The sequence below is a fragment of the Vanellus vanellus genome (genome assembly GCF_965231255.1).
Source record: "Vanellus vanellus genome assembly, chromosome: 9".
NCBI classification, from domain to species: domain Eukaryota; kingdom Metazoa; phylum Chordata; class Aves; order Charadriiformes; family Charadriidae; genus Vanellus; species Vanellus vanellus.
The window spans coordinates 20,622,427-20,630,708 of record NC_138914.1 but is presented as its reverse complement, the minus strand read 5'-3'; the positions used below and the strand labels follow the sequence as shown (position 1 = coordinate 20,630,708).

At 46.6% G+C, this 8,282-nt stretch overlaps 1 protein-coding gene across 1 annotated transcript in view; it reads left to right on the top strand.

Moving 5' to 3' along the window:
• The first annotated feature begins 3,142 nt into the window (after positions 1–3,142).
• The window catches only part of DCAF1 (DDB1 and CUL4 associated factor 1), a 54,178-nt gene continuing 49,038 nt past the window's right edge, over positions 3,143–8,282 (top strand). The window contains exon 1 of the mRNA XM_082487955.1: positions 3,143–3,225. The gene's annotated coding sequence lies outside the window, so the exon portion shown is untranslated. The remainder of the gene's footprint in view (positions 3,226–8,282) is intronic.

The following is an 8,282-nucleotide window of genomic DNA, read 5'->3' as shown; positions in this document are numbered from 1 at the left end:
CTGTTCCTCCTTCAATTCTACAATTAATTGTCCTTAAGTCTAGAAGCTTTATTAGAGTCTGGTGAAGTGGTTTTATCTTCTCCTTATAAATTGCCGATCTTATCACAATATTGAGAGGTGATTTGGGATATGGCAGCAATGGAGAGAACAGAAGTGGTTATTTTGTTCAAGGGAGTTCAAACTTCGATTTAGCCTTAAGTCATCATTACTATCAGTTGACCATCTCATGCAAGTATGTTGTCTTTCTGGCTCCACCACCTGCGGAGGTGAACACGCAGAGGTGAACCTTTCTCTCCTTGCACACCACAGGCTTCTCTCTCTGCCACAAGATCCCACAGGACAAGAGGTGCGAGCGTACTGTTGGCCTCTTGTTTTTATTGCTCTGCAATCCACAGCGATGTTTTGGGTTTTTTTCTTCAATTGCACTATTGAAACACAGCGTTGGGGTGGGGTGGGGGCTCACTTGCTACATCCAGTGCTCAGGGGGATTTCTGCTGCAGGATTCTCACCGCTGCAGTCATTATCCTATAGTTAATCAAGACTTCAGTTTGTCCTGGTTTCAACTGGGATAGAACTAATTTTTTTTCCTAGTGGTTGCTGTGTTTCAGACTTGGTATGAAAGGAATGACAATAATTAATTGTTTTAGTTGTTGACAGGTGATGTTTATATTTTTCAAGGATTTTTTTCATCTTCCCCTAGATGCTGATAAGGAGTATAGACAGAATGATGGAATGGCCAACGGAATGTTCCATACCATAGACGTCACACTCAGTATACAAATGGGGTTAACCGGGGTGGAGGGTACTCACAATCACTGCTCAGGATGGTGCCAATTCACCAGTTTACTGGGTGGTCAGAGTGACTTGTGTCTTGTATATTCTTTTATCATTATTAATATTTCTCCTTTTCTGTTATTGTTCTATTACACTGTCTTTATCTCAACCCATGAGGTTTTTTTTTCCCTTTTCCTTTCCCCTCCTTTTCTCCTCACCCTTCTGGAGAAAGGGGAGAACTGTGCGAGCGATTGCCTGGTCCTAGCTGCCGGCTGGGGTTAAACCATGACACAGTCCAATATTGTAAGTGTGGTAGCAGAATCCGTACCCATCCAAACACTGCCTGGGGCAGGGGTTTATACAGTTGCAGTGTAAGAAAGGGGGTTAGTGTGGACACTGAGGGGCAGGAAGCATCTCAGCTGGGAACAGTACCAGTGCTTAGGAAGCCTTTCCCTGAGAGGGAGGACCCTGTTTGCTCTTATTTACTCTTATTCATTCTTTTAAGAGAAGAGCTTCTGCCAATACCTGGGCAATTACTGGAAGACTGCAGCACAAGCTGAGGTTTCTCTGCTTTTAGAGAGAAGCCAAATTAAAGGAGAGCTCATGCTGTCTTGTTCCGGCAAAGTAAGCCGGTAGGACTCTCACCTGCCCTGTGGGGAACCAGGGTGTTAGACTGAGTCCTTCCCAGACATCTCTTGAGGCCTGGAAATGCAGGAGCTGGAGGCCTGAGCACTTCAGGCATCTTGTATAGGAAGCTGTGGCAGAGCTCCAGGCGGCAGCTGCACGATGTCCTATTCTGACACCGTACCAGACTCTCGCAACGAAGCAGCAGGCTCCAAGCCTCCTTACCTGCTCAGGTGAGCCTGGGGACTGGACCCCACTTTCTCTGAGAAGTGACCCCAACTCCAGTGCACCATAGATATGGCAAGAACTGGAAACTAATTTTGCTCTTAGCCCTTTGAACTTAGGTGATGAGGATATGGGAGTGCTAACCTCTGCAACCCCCTCCTGAGTGGCTCTGTGGCTGGCCTACAGGCTGCCAGGTGCCTTGCAGGGGGAGAAGGTGGTGCAGCTGTGGATGTGCTGCTCTTCCTTGGATAATAATGCTGCAGGCAGGTCTAATACCTTTGATTCCCTAACCAGCCGTGGGGGCATGAGGGAGAAGTGTACTCTTCTAGGTCTTCCTTCCCCCTAGAAGCCACAACCTTGCTGAGAGTGCGTAGATCTTCTCCATAGGTAGCTTAATATGCCACGGGCAAGGTACAGTGCAGAATAATAACTTATTACCATTTATTAAGTACACAGTGCCCCCAAAGAGCTGGGCTACTCCCACTGCAGAGCCCACAGACAAGGAAAAAAATCCCAGAGGAATGGAAGACTTTGCATGCGCAAAGTAAACAGGGATGGGGTGACGCAATGCTGAATGGTTTCTGTGCACACAGACTCTCTCTCCCTGCATGCATGCGTGTATTTTCTCCTGCGGGATGTCAGAGGACAGGACTGGGGAGGGGACGAACGCTGGCAGCCGGGAGGAGGGGTGGGGGTGTGGGAAGAGGAGCTTGCCCTAAAGGCTCAGCACAGCCTGACAAATCCTTCAGTCCAGTCTCCAGTTCCTGCTGGTGGGCATGGCCCAGAGCAGAGGTGGAGGCGGGTGTTCCCCACCGGTGTGGTGTTCGGCTTCCACTGCCAAAAACGGTCCCCGTTTAACTGCGGAGAAGTAGGACGATATTCCTGTCTTGCATATGAGAAGAAACCGCTCTGCAGAGGGGGCGAAGGCAGGCACGCTCATCATCTGAGCTCGTCTTCAAGCCTCCCTGTCACTAAAACGCCCTGTGAATGTGCAAGTGAACACTCAACCGGGACGTGAGAAAGAAAGAAAAAGACAGGGCTGGTATTGGTCCCTGCCGGGGCAGGAGGATGGGATGGCGTCCTGCCCAGCGTTATACCGCTATCGAGGCAGACACCTGGGTATCAGGGCCGGCAGCCGCTGCTCGGTGGCTCCTCTGTGGCAGCCTGGAAGAAGCAGAGTAAATAGCCTCGCCTCCCGTCCAGGAGAGCACCCCTTCGCCTACGAGCCGCCGCAGCCGCGCTGCTCTGGACTGCGCTGAGGGGGCGCAATGACGGCGCTCGCCGGGAAATACAACTCCCAGGATCCCCTGCGGCACAGCCAACCAGCCGGCGCATGCGCAGAGCGCTCACCTCGCGCGAACTCCGTTTCCCGGGAGGCTGAGCGCCAGGCTCCGGCCGCCTCCTCCTCCCCCCTCCCTCGCCGCGGCTCGCGACACCGCCTCGCGCGCCGTGACGCGCCCCCCCCCCCCTCCCCCCCGCTTCCAAGCGTGGTGACGCGCAAAGTGTGTGCCCGCCATAGCAATCGCGGCCGCCGCGGGGTGTGCGGGGCCGAGCGCAGGGGCCGGGGGGGCAGTGGCGGCGACCCAGCGGGGCATCGGGCAGGTACGGGGCGCCGGGCCGGGAAAGGGGGGGAGGGCCGCGCCGCGCCGCCACCGCGCTTCCCCCCGGACCGGGCCGGTTGGCGGCCGCGGCCTCCTCGCCGGGCAGGGGGAGGAAGGGGAGGGGGTCGCCTCAGGCCCTGAGGGAGCCGCCGGGGGAGGGCGGGTTGGCGGGAGAGCCCCGCCCCCGCGCTAGGGGGCGCTCTCTGGGGCGAGGGGCAGCGGGGCGCTGCGCCTCGTTCCCCCCGCGGCCTGTCAGCCTGCCGGCGGGGGGAGGAGGGGCGGGCCTGCGCCGCGCCGGCCCCGCCCGCCCCGGTCCTCCGGCGGCCGGCCCGCTCCCGCCTCCGGGGCTCTTCTTCCTCCTGCGGCGGGGCTCCGCCGGGCCTGCTCGGGAAGGGAGGGTCTCCGGCTTAGCCGGGGTCCCCCCCCCCGCCTTAGGTAACCTTTAAACCTTCGGTTGGAACGGGCAGCGCCAGCCGTTCCTCCCGTTGGGCCCCGGCGGCTGGTCCCTGCAGGCGGGGGGCGTGCTGCCCTGTGAGACCCCGCCAGAGCTGTCATGAGCAGCGCTCGCTGGAGCCAGTCTCCGTGCTCCTCTGGGGAGGGAGGGCTCTCCGTTTTCTTTCCAGCCGTGTAAAGAGGAATGGATGTTGAAACGGAGCGTTGTTTTTGTACTGTCCTTTGTAAACAGCAGCAGAAGTTTGTTCCTTTTTTTTTTTTTTTTTTTTCTTTTTAGTGCTTGTCCTGGCAGATCAGCACGTAGTTCCAGGTTTGTTGTGTAAAAGCAGAAATTCCAGGAAACTCAATAGATTCCTGGTTTTCCCTGGCCTTAAAAATATTCTGACTGTAAAAAATGATTATTTTTTTTAAACAAATGTCTAAAACAACATTAGGAATACGTTCTGTAGTAACCACCAAATTGGGGTTCTGCTAGGGGTCAAAGTGGGAAGTCGAACAAACGAGGACTTCCCTTGTGTATGGTACCAAAACGTGATTTTATCCCACATAGATTGCAGAGATTTTGTTAGTTTGTGGCATGCTTTCTTCCACAAGTGAACTTCAGTGTTGACAGTTCATTATGTTTCAGCATTAACTTTGGCATGGTTGTTTCAGACTCAACAGGTGTAGGCAAATAGTTGTCTGGTATCTCATCCATTTAAAGAATAACGGTGATAAGAGGGATGCTTTTATTTTTTATTTTTAAGTAAATAATTCTTTGAGTTAAGACATAAATATGGAAGAACATACAGATTTGCTGATTTGCTTGCTGTGTGTTTAACTAGATTCCAACTCATGAGTTCTTAATTTTCCCTTATGGGGTTATACTATTATGTTAGACTTCTCATCTATGTTATGTCCTCAGCCATACTTAGAGTCATGTATAGGAACAATATGAAACATTATTATTTAAGCTTGGTCAAAGTGTAGTTATTAGAATTTGAGTTGGCTCTATACATGTGGATGTACAAATCTTCTTGTAATTTTTGTCCATATATGAATTTAAACGTGCAGTCTTCCTACAAAGTTGATTAAAATTGATTGTTTTTTTCCTAAAGGTATGATTTTTGGTTTTGTTATATGGCTCTTTAATTTTCCATTGAAATTGTTAAGGTACAGATTATGCACTTGTTTCCTAAATAACCAAATTGTTGGATTTCAGATATTACAAATAGATATTTTTTTTTTTTTTCACCTAAGAGGTTTCATACTTTAAAATGCATATCCGTATTGGAGTCAGTGTGTTCAGAACCTCGTAATCCTTTTCATGAACACAACACAAAATCAATACACGAATGACCTGTAGTAGTGTTGCAGTCGGTGTGATGCTCAAATATGTCGAGGAAGGAAAGGGTGAAGCTGAATTGCTTGAACTGTACCATGTGCTTATCAAGGTTTGCAGTTAGAGGTCAGTGGGACTTGTATTTCCTCCTTGTTCAGAGGTGTCTAAGTGATGCAAGCAGTAAGGTGTCTGAGATTTCAAGAACACGTGGGGACTTCTAGGTATCTGTGTCTGAATACTTCCCTTTTCTGTCAAATTTTTACATCTAAGTTCAGAAGAGTAAAATGCTCATGGAACCTTTGCTATGGTATTGCAATACTAAGTAGTGTTTAATATTAAAGCACTACTGCATATACCACTGTGTGCTGACACACGCGTATGTGGATTTTCAGTGGGAATGTTCATAGTGAGTGATAGTTAAGGTTGTAAATATTTGTCTTTCAAAGTCAATTCCTTTGAGTAAATCCTTTATGTTTTGTTTATACAAGTTCTGTTGATTCTAAATATGATATTTTGGTAATGTTTGGAAAAAAATATTTAATTCCTTAGCTTATAAGATATTATAATTGAAATCTGTTGTAGGCCATGATAAGTTCAAAACTTATTTAAAAAAAAAATTACCCCCTTCCCGGATTAAATCCACTATGAGATAGCTGCTCCCTGTTCTGCTAGTTCCTGCAGAGCAATTTAAGATTGAATTTGTTCACCAGCTTGTCCAAGGGAAATAGTGAAAGTCAGAGTTGCTCTCACAGGCCTGCCTCTCCAACAGGCTGGGTACGTTTCTGACAGTTACAGTTCAGTTCATACCATTGATGATCTTGTCCTTTCTGCAGAGTTATTAACTTTGATTTAAGATGGAATCCTTGAAAAAAGTGAGCGCAGTAGGAATTGCTTTGGTTGTTGTATTTAAAAAGTCACTCACCTGCCATGATATTCCATGCATATATATTTTACTGCTAACATGCATTAGCATGAGAACTGTGGAAGTAGATGCTTTGAGGTAATTTTTGTTGTTGCTGCTCTTTGCAGTGCCAGGTAGAGTAGTCAAATTTATTTGAATAGGTTGGGGGAGGGATAAGTGTTCGGAATAGATGAGATGCCTTGGAGAGACATTTAATTTCATTGTGTACCTATAGAAAGGGTGGTGGGTTTATGTTTTAACTTTATTTCAGGACAATAGTTGTGTGTCAGCAGTAGTTATTTAGATCCATAATGTGCTTTAAGCGAGATAGTACTCTGGGATTTAGGGACAGCTGGGATTTTTCTGTCTTCATTTAGTTGTGGTATAGCACCGGGTGTCGCAGAGGGCAACGTAAGCAGTTCTTGTGGTCTTACTGACTGGAACTACTTTGACCTGTTGCAGGTATTGATGGATTTTTCTTATTTTCTAGCTGGAATAATTAAGGGTTGTTAGGGGAAGTAAACTGTCTTCAGATTGCGGTAGAGCCTGCAAGGTCTGGGGTCACAAGGCACTTTTCTCTGTATCCCTTAGTTAGAGAATGAAGGTGGAGATGTCTGAAATGGTTAAATGCAGGTACCGTTACAGCACTTGCATTCTGAAGCTCAGAGTAGATTTGTCTGAATGTTTATCTATGAAATTTAAAAGCTCAGAAGTGCTGCTGGCAAGTGTTGTTCAGTTAATGAAAAGGGAATGGATCTTTATGAGCTTGGAATAGTTTTTCTTTTCAAAGGTGTTTTGGGGTGTGTGCATGTACAATCTCATCATGTTTTGTTGCCTGCATTTAGGTAGTGTTTTTCCCAAAGCAATTTATGCATTTGCATCAAATTTCCCAGTCTAGTTCTGTGATGAATGAATAATGAATGCTCTAGATAAAATCATAATTACTTGTCATTTAGAAAACATCATCTTTCTTTATGCTTAGGTGGGTTTTTTGTTAGCATATGCTCATTTCATGTAGCACTTATCAAAATGGTGTTCTTCAGACTGGGTGTCTTGTGTGTGCAGGTTTATTTTTCAGGAGTCTTTGGGTGATGAATTTTGGGCTGTTTCTGCCAGTTTCATCTTCAGCTGGGTAATCTTTACTTGTCTCCCATTTAACTAACCAGTCACAATACATTAAATTCAGAAGCATGTATGAGACAGGAGGTAGGCTGTAGGGTTGCTCATCCATTCCTTGAATGAGAAAAGGTTTTAAGCAAATTAGAGGTATCCAGCACTCAGTTAAAGATGGCAATGTTTTTCAGAATGAATTTCAGAATGTAATCTATGTTGACCTATGGCTCCCTTTATAGTCTGTCATTTGGCTGATTCCTGAACATCTATTTCAGGCGTTAATGTGTATGTCACTGTCTTAAAAGTATCTGTATTTAACATTGTTTTGGAAGGTTCTTTCTCTGGGTCAGTTATGGCAAACGGATATTTAATCTCATCGCAGATGGATATTGGCCATGTTATGGCTAATGAAATGCTGGAAACTTTTGCGCATTTTTGGATGTGAAGGAATTTATTTTGCTTTGATTTCTCTCCCCCATCTCCAATACAAGGTCAATTTATAAATTAAGATTTGGTGTTCGTCTTTCCAGAAGTTACAACTCTTCATAGCAATCGCAGTCTGTCAGATTGGAAACAAAGGGCACGGCAGTGTTTTGAGACAGATTGTGATCTAGTTTGGTCTGTTAATATTTCTAGCAGATTGTTATCAGACTGGCAAAAATTGACACCTTGAAATTTAGAGGCTTAAACAGAATCTAGAGTGATAGTTCCCTTCATTAAATGGTATTAAATGGTACCTTAACAAGTCACTCAGTACTGTAGGGAGTTCTCACTTTTGAGGATGGGAACATAGATCTTCTGTCAGGTGTTGTCTTGCAAGCAAAGGCTGATGAACCTGAAGTAATTGCTCCAGTGCTGCCTCCTGTGATCAGTCGTCTTCTTGCTCGAGCCACTGACTGTTTTTGGAAGCCTTGAAGAAGTAGTGATGCAGCGACCTGCTCTGTTTCCCAACTACTGCTCTATTGGTGCTCCTTCCACTGCCTGCAGCTGCTCGGAGCCACCACCTTCTGCCTCCTTGGCAGCATGAAGCTAATATGATTCTCGGCACTTTCACAGCTGTCTGGAGGGTGTTAAACTAGAATAATGATACTGGTCATAATCTTGCTGCCCTAGCTTTGGTGTTTCTTGAGAAATCCCTGAGCAACAGCAAAGGACTAACTCAGGTCTGCTCATGGAATTGAGGTAGAGTTTTAAAAAGCTTCAGCACTGAACACACTTGTGGTTAGGTGTGCATACTTCCCATCATGGTCAGAGTTGTCATACACCAGTT